At 43.7% G+C, this 14,572-nt stretch overlaps 1 protein-coding gene across 1 annotated transcript in view; it reads left to right on the top strand.

Moving 5' to 3' along the window:
• The window catches only part of SLC9A4 (solute carrier family 9 member A4), a gene marked incomplete at both ends in the record, with an annotated part of 56,905 nt that overhangs the window by 6,893 nt on the left and 35,440 nt on the right, over positions 1-14,572 (top strand). The window lies entirely within an intron of this gene.

The following is a 14,572-nucleotide window of genomic DNA, read 5'->3' as shown; positions in this document are numbered from 1 at the left end:
TCATCATCATCATCATCAAAATATAAATAAAATAGAGCTGAGGATGTAGCTTGACGTGGAACATCCCTGCGTTCAATGTCTGGTACCAAAGTAGTAGTAAGTAAGATAGGGCTGGAGATGTAGCTCAGAAGTAGAATGCGACTGGGTTCAATCCCCAACACACACACACACACACACACACACACACACACACACACATGCACACACACACACACTATATATATATATATATATATATATATAATCAGAAAAGGGCTTTAAATTTTATTAGTTACATTTTAAGTAATTTCTACTTTGTTATATTAATAGATAACTTTTAAAGATATTGGTACAGTGAAACGTACTTGCATTCTAGATTAACTTGGATAATGATGCATATATCTTATTTTCTTATTTGTGCAATATCTACTGATATTTCAATTTTAAAATGTTATAATTGAGAGTATTATAAAATATAACCCTTCCTTTTTGAAAGCTCTATGAATTTTAACACACCACCATTACCATCAGTATGCATAATAGAAGTACATCAGTGTACACAATAGGCGGCAACTTGGAAAAATATCAAAGGAATAATAATGCCAAGTTAAAGAAACAAGTTATATACTGCACAAACACCTTTACAAGTAATTCTGGGAAAGGCAAAGCTATACAAATGGATAAGAATCAGTGATTACTAACAGAAAATGGAGAGTGGAGGGTTTATCCATGAAGGCTCGGCATAAGAAAATATTTTTAGATGATAGAACCCGGGATTATTTAGTTAAATTTAGTTTTGTCCATGTAGCAAGCAGAAGCCATCGCTAATGGCCATTCTAGGTTTTCACACTAGCAAAAGCAGTAGCCTCCGTATTGATTATTATTATTTTAACTTACCAGGTCTCACTCTCCTTCTTTTTTCTTGTTTAAAAAACAAAGCATCATTCTATTAAGTTAAATAAAATGTAAGGGTCAGGGGAGAGATGGTGGGATTTATAAAACGTGTCGGGTTGTAGATCTCTCAGCTGAGTGACACATATTGGAAACGTGACCATGACATCTCTACTTAGGGAGCCTTTGGAGAGAGCCAGGGGGCTGACACACTGGGCCCCAGGGAGCCCCGGGCTCAGAGACCTGCTAGGGTTTGTTGCTGGGGTATTCAGCACTCGATAGTATCACTGCTTATTTTCATTAATAACTACAACCTTTGCCAGTTGTTGGACTAAAGATTAGTGTGTGTGTGTGTGTCTGTGTGTGTGTGTGTGTGTGTGTGTGTGTGTGTACATGTGTGTTACTAGAGATAAAACCTAGGGGCATTCTACCTCTGAGCAACATGCCCAGCCCTTTTTTTTTTTTTGGTTTTGAAACAGGGTCTCACTAGGTTGCTGACGGCCTCTCTAAATTGCTGAGGGTAGCTTTGAACCTGTGATCCTCCTTGTCCCAAGTCCTGGGACCAGGCTCAGCCTTATGTATACTTTCATATGCTTTTATTATTTTTAAATTACTCCCAAGCACATAAGTAGGAATTATTTCATCCAAAAAGAGTCAAAATCTACAAATCCAGGCAATATAGTCAGTGTGGGAGTACATGCCCATAATCTCAACTTCTTCTGATTCTGAGACAGGAGAGTCACTCTAACCCAAGAATTTGAGGCCAGTCTTGGCAACATAATGCAACCTCATTTCCAAAAATAAATAGGTGCGCACCGAAACAATTAACAACAAAATAACTTATGCAAACTGTTCAGCATAAAACACAAAAGCCCCCACTTGCCCTGTCTTTAACAGCCATGTAGAAAGCTATGCCTTTCACCCAGTGGGTCTTTTCCCTTTCTGTCTGTATCAAATGCACACACACACACACACACACACACACACACACACACACACACACACATGGATATTTATATATCATGATGGATGGATATTTTTACATAGACTAGATGGTTGATATTATATGTATCGCTTAGCTATAGCCAGTCTTAGAATGTTCTCAAGTCTTTTTAGCTATTGCACAGTACTTCATAAATTGAGTTTATTATAATTTAATGAACAATTCCTTTGATGAACAGCTATTTAGGTTATTTCTGTTTTTTCCCCTCTTACAATATCACAATGAATACTCTTGTTTCTGCATGCCTCTCTTTTGCTTTAGTATTTGTATACAATATTTTCTTAGAAGGGAAATTTCCAGGTTAAGCAGGATAGACAGTTAAAATTCAGAAATATGCTGCTGTTTGGGTTGCCACCTATCCACCTCTTTGGTCAAGGAGAGACTCCCACCTTTGGGCTATGGACACGGGCACGCACATGGCACCCAACACTAGACAGGTGAGACTGTCAGCAGTTTGAGTCACAGGGACTTGAGCCCAGGGGAGGAGGACGCCACACACCATACAGGGCGCATGGGGGCTGTTCTTGGGGAGGAGGAGCCAGCAGGGGCCATGGGAGGCAAGCAGGAGGATGGGGTACCCCATATTTCCCAGAGGGATACAATTGCGTTATTTGGATAACTTTATGACTGCCAGGGGGCTGTGCCTCTAGTCCTAGTTGTACCTAGTGCCCCTACTTGTACCTAGTCCCTTCAGGAAGGAGGTTATTTGGCTGGGGGACCTTATCCACAGGGCTGCGTGGGAAGGGAGATTTGCAATTAGGTTGCTGGAGGTCTTCTGATTTTTCCAGATATCCAGGTAGCACGTGACATTGAATTTAATTTTATGCTTCGTAAGACAGCCGCCAAGATTTTTCCAGAAAGTTGTCCTCAGCTTCCACTCCGACAGGCAGCCGTGGAGACTGTCACCTATTTGATTTTCACAGAACACACTGCTTCTCCATCCGGAGCACTGGCACATGGGCTGCAGAAATGCTTGCCAAGAAGTAATCCTTACCAATTTCCAACACAAACACTTAACTCCACTGGCCCGCCCCCACCCCCCACTCCAGGTAGAAAAGCCAACTTCGTGCGCGTTTTCTGTAGACGTCAAATTCACAGCGCTGCGTTCAGGGGTTGTGAGCTCAGGGCTGGCAACATTCACTTTGCTTCCTCCTAGTTTAATGGCTTCTGCACAGACATTTGTCAAAAAATGATCGTTTCAAAATCAATTGACAATTTTGGAGCAAATTCTGCAATTTTGATCTGCAGAGGGCACCGCTGTGACCTCTGCCCGCACCGCAATGCTGCTGTGGCGCTGGCCTTCTCAGTGAGGCCGTCCACCCGTCACTCTGCGGTCAGCCGCAGCTCACTGAGTGTTAAGGATGTGCTGGGCACTGCTGGGTCCTAAGTGAAACCAGAGAAGCCCCAGGGCCAGATTTAGAAAGCAGCTTGAAAGCAACTGGTACTTTCTGCCGTCCAATGGTATTTTGAGCGCGGGGCCTTGAACTCACCCTTTCATTGAGGAAAGGGCGGCAATCATAAGCCTGCTTTTTCAGCAGAAAATCTGAGTCACCCAGAAGGTAGCCTGCGATTGTGGGTTGCATGTGACGGCTCTTCAGCTCTCTCTCCACTGCAGGGCTGCCTTCTAGAGAGGGTGAAATATCAACGAATCTGATTCTCCACATCTCTTTTTTTATTTGTGCATCATAATTATACATCATAATCAGGTATAGTGTGATAGGAATATACATGCATACAAGACTTGGTGCCTTTCCCTCCGGATTCCACCTCCTCCTCTTCTTTTCCCCATACTAGTCATTAAGATTGGTGTCGATCGTGTCTTATATGACAACGCACTAAACTGTTACCTTTATTCCATCTCTATCTCCCTTCTCCCCCCACTAAGCGCCCTCCCTCACTCCCCTGGAGTCTCGCTCCCTTATCTGAGCTCTCTTTTGCTACCCAATTTTTCTCTGTCTTCCACATGTGAGAGAATGCATACAACACCTTGCTTTCTGAGACTAGCTAATCTCAGCTAGCATCCTACTAGTCTCTAGTAGCATCCTACTCGTCTCTGGTTTCATGCATTCTACTTATTTCTCCTTCTGGCTAAAATTTTAGGTTCTGATTCTTAAGTCACCAGAACACATCCCTGATAGAAGGCAAAGGAAGTAGAGACAAAACCAAACAGCTTCAAAATGATGACCAATGCTTTATTGTGTACTAGAAACTTGCAAAGAGAGTAGAATTTAGGTAATTTCACCACATACATGGAAGGAAAGGAGGAAGGGAAGGAGGAAGGGAAAGAGGGAGGAAGATGTACTGTGTAGATGATACCTTAATTATCTGCATTATATTAATCATTTCATCAGGAAATATATTAAAATATCACATCATAAGATCTGAATATACGCAATTATGATTTCCAATAAAAAAAAGAATGTGTCTAAGACTGCTAAAATATGAAGCTCACCCTTGTCCCTCAGTGAATCCTAGAAGGAAGAGAATGGAACTACTCTGCCCAGGCCCTCTTATATGTTACTTTTTTATTTATGATAAAAAAAATCTCTAAGCCGGGCGTGGTGGCGCACACTTGTAACCCCCGCGCTTGGGAGGTGGAGACAGGAAGATCGTGCAGGTTTGAAGCCAGCCACGCGCTCTGGCTTAGGAGACCCTGTTTCTGAATAAAAATGTAAAAATAGGTCTGGGAGTGTAGCCCGGAGGTAGAAGGGCTTCCAGAAACTCCAGTACCACCAAAAAAAAAAAAACACTCTATATCATATTATGAATAAATATCCTTATTTTAAAGATGAAGAAAATAAAGCAGAGAAAGAACACAGTACACCTGGGTGCTTAGCATGTCCTCCTTCCATCTTTTGATTTTTGACTCATGGTGTTGGGGGGAGGGACAAAAGAGAATCTGTGTGTTATCAGTGTGGAGACTGGGCTCAAGTCCAGTTAGCAAAGGCAGTACTTCCTCCAAAACACAAGTAGCTGGCTCTGCAATTTTGATGTGTGGCTCTAAGCAAGATTCTGATTCTTCTGTACCTCCTTTTGTTGTAAAATGGGGTTAATGTACCCCCCTGGTTCATAAGGTCCCTGGAAAATTTATATCAGCTTTTGGTACAGTGAGTACCCAGTCTGGAGTGGCCACTCAATGGATGCTGGCTGCTCTTTCGATATCAGATGAGCTCATGGACACTGTATGATGGTTGGCTGACTGTAACGGGGGACCTCCTCACAGACTGTAGGGCAGGCTGTTCTTGTATTTATATCCCTCCCTGGTTTTTTGGGATAAGCTTGCTGAATAAGTAACAAGTTGATACCACCAAGGCTTCTACTGCTCTGTCCGTCTCTCTCCACTGCCTCCATCTCATCTGAAAGGCTCCAAGGGCCCTAGGGGCTAGGGCTGAGAATACAACCCAGATAGCCTGGCTGTAGAGCCTCTCTGCCCTTGACCGCCTCTCCATACCACCCCTATACACACACACACACACACACACACACACACACACACACACACACACTTCCACTTTCTCTTCTACTTTCTTTTTCTCTGGTTTCCACTCCTTCCTCTAGGAATGCCTTCAGATGGCATCTTGCTGCCTCTGTCAGCCATCCTCCAGGATTGAGCCAACCTGTCTGCATGCTGGTCTTGGGCCAGTCACATTGATGGGTGCTTCATGGAGTTTTCTTTATTCAAGTCTCATGACATCTTAATAGGTGTGGATTCTTGTCCGCCACTTATGAAAGAATATTTTGTAGTTGTGGGCCATCCTCTACCTCGCCACCCTGACTGTTCAGGATTATGTCTCTACAGTGGTACTTCTTGGTTAGGGTATCGGTTCAAGTTTGGTTAGGATTAGGATTAGAGATGGAGTTACCAGATCTCTTAGTACTCGGGTTTCTACAATGAGTTTCTTTATTGTGACTTTTGTTAGAAAGATGCTCCCCTAGGGAAGCCATTTGTTGATTAATTAAGAAGAATTCAGTCTGAGAATTCTAGTATCAAAATATAGAGTTAAAATTAATCCTCTTCTTTCTTTGAAAATCAGCAATTACCTTCAGCTGAGGACTCTGTAGTAGAGACCTCTGACTGCTCATTCAGTTTGCAGTTGGCCCCCCTACTCATTATGCATCCATGTTGTTGGAATCTGATCTTAAATCCCCCTAGCCTTCTCGCTAGAATTCCTTCCCTCTTTTCTCTCCTTATCTTTCCATCAGTCTTTGCTAAGGGGCTTCCCAGTGGCTCTCTTGACTTCTCACCCAACTGCTCCCTCCAGCATCCACACTAAAGGACCCAGCATGGAGCACTGAGCCAGTAAGTGACCTTGCCATGTACCGCAGGAATTAATGTTGCAAGAGGAGTGAATAAATAAGCAATGGGGGAGGCCATGTGGAAGAGGAGAGGCTGTTCAGTAGTGATGCTTGCCCTGGAGGTCAACCTGCTCCCTGTGTTGACCAGCTGGTCTCCAGTGACCCCCTGCCCATTCCCCCTGATTTTCAAGTGGATGCTTCCTTTGAATCAGGATCTCTCTGGAAAGCTGTGAGCCAACTGTAGTGTTTCCCCTGAATAGCCCATATGTGGTGTCCCTCATTCCCCACATCTCTGCCCTACATCTGTGCTGTAGTGGACACAGGGAGCACTAGAGTGAATGGTCCATCCTGTACATTCCTGGGAATGATAAAATGCTTTTGTTGGAGGGCATGTCCTCCCATATGAGTCTCTCCTTTATGTTCCCTGCCTAAAAAGAGGTCCTAACTTCATCACCTCCCATTCAAAAGGCAGTGAAACAGCCCAGAGCATGAACAGGGACCAGGCAACCTCTCCTGTAAGCTGTGTGACTTTGGAGGAGTTCCTTACCCCCTGTAAGTCTTTATTTCCTTCATGTAAACTAGGCATAGAGTGGTACAAAGGCTAAAACAAATGGGGGCACATAAAACTTTTAAAATAACACCTGGCATAGGAGGAACACCCTGAATTTGGTGTTATTTGAAATCCACCTGCCTGTGGGCTTCTGAGCAACAGAGCTCTCTTCATACCTTAAATGATATCACCTGGTCTTGTCTGTCTGTCTGTCTGTCTGTCTGTCTGTCTGTCTGTCTGTCTGGATGTTGCAGAAACTGTGCAGAAACTTGAACAGTCTGCTGAGGGGAGAGAAGACAACTTTTCCTTGTCCTCTTTTTATGCCCTTTCACTTTATTTAAATTCCAGGAATGAGAATAAGAAGTGAGAAGAAGTAGCTTGTCCAAGAACAGAGAGTCCCTGACTTCTGGTGTTGGATTCTTTTTTTTTTTTTTTAACCTTAACAATGGTATGAGAGCAACCTTCACTCAGTAGAAACTGTTGCTTGGATTTTTATTCTAGGATCTTTCTGGGACTGTCATCTCTTAGGATACTGGCCAGTGAGCCGCAGTGCCCAGCCAGCCTGCCAATCTGAGGAGAAAGGCCCAGTAAGTGTTTTTCAAGGCTAGAATTTTGGGTAGGCCCTGCAGACTTGGGCCTAGAATATTTTTAGATACAGAGGAGTCTGTGGACACATAATTCATTGTAAATGAAGTTGCAGCCAAAGACAGCTTTCTCTGGCTGAGAATGTAGGGATCTCAGCGCACAAGGGATGCTAACTGTACACTGCATGACTCTGAGCAAAAGACTCAATCGTGTGTGCCTCAGGCTTCTTGTGTACAGATGAAAATGACCGTTCAGACCTCGTAGTGTCCTTGTGAGGAGGCAACAAGATAAGACTCCCAGATGCCTGGCACACGGTAGGGGAGAGTTAAATGTCCCTTTACCCTTCTCACATGCCACAAAAAGATCTGCTCAACAAAGGCAATCATGGTGTCTGCTAGGCACAGAAATGAGAATGAGATCTAAACCTCAGAAAACTAGGGATATTAAGCCTCGGGTGGCTGGTCTTGAATGCCCAAAGAGCAAACACTACAGCCCTACAGAACTCAAAGAAGTGTCCCATTCAAATTAGTGCGGAATCTCCAAGAGGGTGCCTCTGACCTACCTTGGCCGGGAGGGCAGGAGTCTGGTGCCACCCAGCCCAGGACCCGGGTGTTTGCCTTCAACATGTACTCTGTGCAGGTTTGCCTGGTGAGCTTCCGTTCAGGTTGCCATGGAGGCCACTGGTCCTGAATATTGCTGTCTGTGATTGGGATAGCGCTTGGAGCAGGTTAGGCAGGTGGGAGGAGCTGGGAGAAGTGGTAGCCAGTGCGGGTCTTAGAAAATGCACAAGCTTGTTAGAGGGATTCATGACACCAGTGTGAAGGAGCAATGTAACTCCTGCCCTTCCCATCAGCGAGACGCCTTTGCCATCTGCACATCTATGGTGTAAGCTACAGGCTCTCTGACCTGCAACTGGAAAGATATGTTTCCTAGTTCAGGATTGATCTCTCAGAGGCAAGCTGGAGCCGCACAGGGTTAGGAAGGGGCCCTTCTGTTCTTGCTTCACTGAAATGCCTCCAGATGAATTCATAAACACTTGGTTGGTTCATTTTTTCCTGCTGGAAGAAACAGAATGGTAGAGGGCTGAATGGTACAAGTTGGTTTTTAACTTGCCTCTGCAGTGGGCCACTTAGGAATAATTGGAACTTATTTTAGTTCACAGGTAAGAGAAAAAAGAAGGAAGACCCTCTGGCTATCAAATTGTCCTTTCTTTGGGAAGAGGTAGGGTTGGGCAGTCATGGAAATGGATTTGGAAAAGAAATAGTTGGGGAGAAAAGCAATCACTCTCTTGTTCTTGAGGAAATAATCAGAATGAACATGGAAAAGCCTGCAGCCACAGTCCTACCAAGTCTCCTGATGGCCATGCATGTCGCTCTTGCAGCGCGCAGTGCCAGCGAAGCAGAAACAGTCAGGCTTCTCTTCTGCCTTTGACAGGCCACGAGCCCCAGGATTTTGATTTTCATCTTCTCTGTAAATTATTCTTCTTAACCTACAACCATGGACCTGCTTTTTCTTCTGAATTTTCTTCTAATTCTTTTCCAGCCACAGAGATTTTCTAGGAGGTTACATAATAAATTCATGGAAATCCCTGACTTGGGAGGAAAGCCCAGCACTCCAGACACAGCCTGGAGAGTTTCCTTGTCTTGTGGTTTTTGACAGATGTCCTTCTGCCAGGTGTGTTCATTCTCAAGCACCTGTTGGCTGTATTGGCTGCAAGATGGAAAAAAAATACATGCTCAGTGTCATGTGAAAAGCCTCCTGAGTTGGCTACTTGTGAGGTGTCTCTTGACAAACACTCTTACTGTAGCTTCCTCATCAATTGTGCAAATGGACATCATCCTGTAAAACCTGTTGTACCTGTGGGCTCTGCAGCATTAGATCCAGGCGGTGGGTGAGGGAGAAAGTTCTGGATGTTGCTGCCAGGCTGTACCAGTTGTAATTCACTCCTTGCCACCCAGGGTCATCTTGGTTGTTGGTGAATGTCTCAGTCCATGCTGTGTTGTTATAAGAAAATACTTGAGTCTGGTAACTACTGACAACAAAAACGAAAGGTGAATTTTGGCTTATGCATTGAGGGGCTGAATGTCTAACAGGCCTGATGCCACCTGGAGAGGGCTCCCTGGCTATGTCACCCTGTGGTGAAGAAGCAGAAGGGGAGGCCGCCAAGGGCAGAAAATGCTCATGCAAGAGAAGAAATGAGGGCCTCAGGGGACCAGCCAGGTCCCCTCTCTTTCTTTCCCTCTCTCTCTTTCTAGTTTATTTTAAGCCAAGAAAAAAAAAAAAGAGAGAATAGAAGAAAAGAATAGCTCCCCCACACGGGTTAGGGAAGGAATCCTGAAAGGGAGTAGCCTTAGATTCAGCTTTGATGCGTGACATTTGTTACCTTTGTTATTGCAATGCTGAAAGTGAGTCAGGGGTCACAAAAGAGGCAAAATCCAGCAAAGAAGTGTGAGACCAGCCCCTTTTATTAATTGTCTGTTGTTCCTGTATGAAGTCTGTGGATCAATATCGAGGGAGAGGGGCTACCTATCAGCAGAGTCACACCCGAGAGAGAAAGCGAGGGTATTTATGTAGCCGGGGTCTTGGGGTGGGGCTAGGAAGGTGGGAGGATGCTGGTCATCTTAGAGTTTGCCCCTGGTTATCTCATGATATCTAGAGTCTACTCCACCTCCACTTCTGGCTTCCAGGGCTCTACCTCCTGTTCTGCCTGCAGGGTCCCGTGAGGGGAGGCGGAAGGGACCTGACCTATCAGTTATATTACACATACGGCATAAAGAAGGTGGATGGCGAGTCCTACAGTAAAAATCTTAAACAGTACTTACTTGCTAAGAATGGATTTATTCACTTCTTTTTTACAAACCCAAAGACCAAGGGCTTCAGGTCAAGCAGAAGTCCTTATGAAGAAGGGCTACGGGCCATGCTTTTATTTATTATTATTTAATTGGTACATTGTAATTATACATCATAGTAAGGATCAGAATGATAACATCCATGCACCTAGTATTTGTATGTTTTCCTCAAGATCCTACCACACTCCCCTTTCCCCATACATAATATTAAAATTGGTATTGATAACTTCATATATGAACATAAGATTATTGAACTGTGTCTATCATCAAACCTCTCCTTTCCCCTTCCCAACTCTCTCCCCACATTCCTCCCACTGTTCTGTTGCAATATCTCCTCCTATTCATTGTTTTCCTCTTTGTTTTCCAATTTCTCTTTAGCTTCCACATACATGAGTGAAAACATGTTATTTCACTTTCTGGAACTGGCTAATCTCACTTAGCCCAACATTCTCTAGTTCCATCCATTTTTCTGCAAATGACACAATTGTGGTTTTCTTTATGGCTGAGTAAATTCTTCGTTGTAAATACCATTATTCCATAATCTATTCATCTGTTGACACTTAGGCTGGTTCCACAGTTTGGCTATTGTAAATTGTGATGCTGTAAACGTGGACATACATGTATCACTGTAATATTCTAACATCACTTCCTTTGGAAAGATCCCCAAGAGTGGAATGTCTGGGTCATATGGTGGTTCTGTTCCCAGTATTTTGAGAACCTCCACACTGATTTCCATAGTAGCTATACTAATTTGCAATCCCATCAATAGTATATAGAAGTTTCTATTTCTCCAGCTCTTTACCAGTATTTGTTTTGTTTGCATTCTTTTTTTGTGTGTGGTACTGGAGATGAAACCCAAGGATATTCTACCTCCAAGCTACATCCCAGCCCTATTTTTTATTCTTTATTTTGAAACAGGGTCCCACTGAGTTGGAGAGGGCCTCACTAAGTAGCTGAGGGTGGCCACAAACTGCAATCCTCCTGTCTCAGCTTCCCAAATACTGGGATTACTAGCATGCAACACCATGCCTGGCTATTGTTTATATTATTGATTGCTATTCTAACTGAAGTTAGATCAGTCAGAAAAATGGGAATCAGAGAGATACTAAAATTTTATCTGATTTCAGTTAGAACAGAAATCATCAGGTCCTATTTTAACAATCTGCTCCTTAGGGACTTCCAGCAGCAAGAGTGAGAAAAGTCCTTCTGCTGGGAGGAGATTAATTCCTTCTGAGGGTGGATCTGGCATGATCTAATCACCTTCCACCAGGCTACACCTCTTAAACATCTCACTACCTCTCAACTTCAACACATTGGGACCAACCTCAAGCACATAAAACTTTGGGAAACAAACCACATTAAAGCCATAGCAGTGAACAAAAGATAAATACTATGGGAAAGAACTCAGACACCAGGAAATCCAACTACTTTATTTATTTAATTGATTTTTGTGGTATTAGGGGATAGAAGCCAGGGCCTCAGGTATGCTAGGCAAGCACTCTATCTCTGAGGAACATCCCCAGCACCAACACATTTTTTTTGTTTTTGTGGTACTGGGGATGGAACCCAGGGACATTCTACCTCTAAGCCTCAGCCCTATTTTTTTTTTATTCTTTATTTTGAAACAAGATCTCATTAAGTTGCAGAGGACCTCAATAAGTAGCTGAGGCTGTCCGTGAATCATGATCCTCCTGTCTCAGCCTCCAAAGTACTGGGATTACAAGCATGTGCCACTACACCTGGCCTCATTTTCTTTATAAGTTATCAACATGTTTATTTTAATAATAAAGTTCAGTCAGGCTTGGTGGATTCAGAGGTCCTCTGAGTCCTAATTATCTATCTATTCATCCACCCACCCATCCAAAAAATTACTGAGAAATTTCTTTCTTCTCTTTTTCTCTTCTCCCTCCCCCTTCTCCTTTTCTTTTTTTCTTTATTTCTTCCTTTCTTCCTTCCTTTCTTCTTTCTGTTTGTTGCTTATGGGTGGTACTGGGAATTTGAACCCAGGGGCTTTTTACTTCCAAGCTACACCCCAAGCCCTTTATATATATTTTTTTTCAGTTTTGAAACAAGGTTTTACTAGGATGTTGAGAGTCTCACTAAGTTGCTGAGACTGGCCTCAAGCCTTCAATCCTCCTGCCTCAGCCCCCCCAACTACTCAGACTACAGATGTGTGCCACCATGCCCAGCTCTTCCACTGATTTTTACAGCAGATAGACCACTTATTGGGTTAGGCTTTTAGTTTGTAAGAAACTGGATTTATGGTAAGCTCAAGCAATGAAGATTAATTATAAAGATACACCAAGCAACAAGGAAGGCATAGATTCCATGTTAGTCCTCTACGGATACCATAAGAAAATGCCACAGACTTGGGCTTAAACAAAACATTGGTTTTACCAGAGTGCTGGAGGCTGGAAGTCCAAGAACAAGATAGAGGCAGGGCTGGTTTCTGGCAGGGCTCTACTCCTTGGCATGCAGGCAGCCACCCTCTCACTGTGTCCTCAAATGGCCTTTCCTCCACATGCCTTCCCCTGGTATCTCTTCCTCATCTATGGGGATGTCAGTCATGTTGGATCAGAGCCCAACTCTTATGGTCTCATTTTAACATAATTAATTCTAAAGACCCTATCTCCAAATACAGTCACATTCTGAGGTCTTAAAGGTTAAGACTCCAAAACATAAATTTTGGGGGAATACAATTCAACCCCTACCCAATCTCTCAGGAACCCAAGAATAAGAGGTGATTTATAATAACTCCTCATAAAAGCTCAACCAGAACCAATTTAGGGGTTTCAGAAGCAAGAGTTCAGCCACACACACTGGCAAATGTATGTAATCCCAGTACTTGGGAGGTTGAGATAAGAGGATTGCAGATTTGAGGTTAGCCTCAGTAATTTAGCAAGACCCTCAACAACTTAGTGAGTTTTAATATAAAACATTTTTAAAGGGTTAGGGGGTATAGCTCAAAGATAGAATGTCCCTGGGTTCAATCTCCAGTACAAAAAAAAAATAAAGGCAGAAGAAAGAGTTCAGAAATCTTATCAGATGGTCTAGGCTGTGTAGTTGTAATAAACATCCCTTCAAACCTAAGTGTCCTAAAACAACAGTGGTTTATTTCTTGATTAAACTGCCTGTATTTCATTGTCCAGCAGGGTCCTCTCCTCATAATGACTATACAAGGCCCTGGGGTTAGAGAGCATTGTGTCAGCCAGCTTTTCATTGTCGTGTCCAAAACACCTGTCAAGAACAACTTAGAGAAGCGAAGATTTGTCATGGATTCAAAAGATCCAGTTCATGGTTGGCATACTCCGATGCTCTCGCTTGAGGTGAAGCAGAACATTATGCCTGACAGAGGAAAGCCACTCTGCTCAGGGCAGACAGGAAGGGGGGAGAGAGAGAGAGAGAGAGAGAGAGAGAGAGAGAGAGAGAGAGAGAGAGAGAGAGAGAGGGAGGGAGGGAGGGAGGGAGGGAGGGAGGGAGGGAGGGAGGGGGAGGGAGGGAGGGAGGGAAGAAGAAGAAGAAGAAGAAGAAGAAGAAGAAGGAGGAGGAGGAGGAGGAGGAGGAGGAGGAGGAGGAGGAGGAGGAGGAGGAAGAGGAAGAGGAGGAGGAGGAAGAGGAGGAGGAGGAGGGGGAGAAGGAGGAGGAGGAGGAGGAGAAGGAGGAGGAGGAGGAGGAGGAGAAGGAGGAGGAGGAGGAGGAGGAGAAGGAGGAGGAGGAGGAGGAGAAGGAGGAGGAGGAAGAGGAGGAGGAAGAAGGATAAAGAAGAGGGAAGAAGAGAGAAAGAGAGAGAAAAAAGAAAGAAGTGTGCTAGGGTGATGATAAAGCCTTTCAGTGTATACCCCCAGTGACCTACTTCCTTCAACTAGGTCCCACCTCCCAGTGGTCCACTCAGTTATCACTGGACTAACCCACAGATGAGGTGAAAGCCCTCATGATCTAATTTTTGCCTAAAGGCCCAACCTCTGTACACTTAAGGCTTTGAGAGATAGTCCAAATTGAAACTCTAACAAGCTTATCCCATACCAATTAGAAGATGAATAAAAAAGAAGGCAATATCAAGTGTTGATGAATTCATTTCTGGTGGGGACATATAATAACGACTGTGGAAAGCAGTTTGGTAGTTTCTTTAAAACTTTCACACATGTCTACTATACCACCTAGCCATTCCACTCCCTGGTATATATATACCCAAGAGAAATAAATAGTTCTGCACAAGATAATTATCACATTCATAGCAGCAATACTCAGCCAAAAATGGAGTGGAGAGAAAACAAATGCCCATTAACACATGAAAAGATGGATGAAATATGCTATAAATATTCAGTGGAGTGCTACCCAGGAATAAGAAGGAGTGGGCCACTGATACTTGGAATAACTTGGGTCATTCCCAGGAGTAGTTTCCTGAGTTAAGCCAGATGC

Source organism: Muscardinus avellanarius (genome assembly GCF_963383645.1).
Source record: "Muscardinus avellanarius genome assembly, chromosome: 15".
NCBI lineage: Eukaryota > Metazoa > Chordata > Mammalia > Rodentia > Gliridae > Muscardinus > Muscardinus avellanarius.
The sequence above is the reverse complement of the archived record's forward strand: the minus strand, read 5'-3'. Positions and strand labels throughout refer to the sequence as shown.